The following is a 424-nucleotide window of genomic DNA, read 5'->3' on the forward strand; positions in this document are numbered from 1 at the left end:
CCACAAACAATTCAGGGGCTGATTTAAAGGAATAACTAGGCCGTACTTGCATTACTGTCTGTGCGGAGTCTGCACATTCTACCAGTGTCTGCGTGGATTTCCTCCGGGTGCTCCGGTTTCCTCCCACAATCCAAAGATGTGCAGGTTAGGTTGATTGGCCATGATAAATTCCCTTAGTGTCCAAAACAAAAAGGCTGGGTAGGGTTACGGGATAGGGTGGAGATGTGTGCTTAGGTAGGGTGCTCTTTCTAAGGGCAGTGCTGACTCGATGGGTCGAATGGCCACCTTCTGCACTGTAAATTCTATGGAGGGAATGTCACCATGGGAACAAAAAGTCCCTGGTTTCAGTTGGTGATTGGGGAGAAGGGTTAGGACAGGTGAGGGAGAAGGTTAACACTGTCATCATTCAGAACAACACAGACTA

Source organism: Scyliorhinus torazame, chromosome 5 (genome assembly GCF_047496885.1).
Source record: "Scyliorhinus torazame isolate Kashiwa2021f chromosome 5, sScyTor2.1, whole genome shotgun sequence".
Lineage (NCBI taxonomy): Eukaryota > Metazoa > Chordata > Chondrichthyes > Carcharhiniformes > Scyliorhinidae > Scyliorhinus > Scyliorhinus torazame.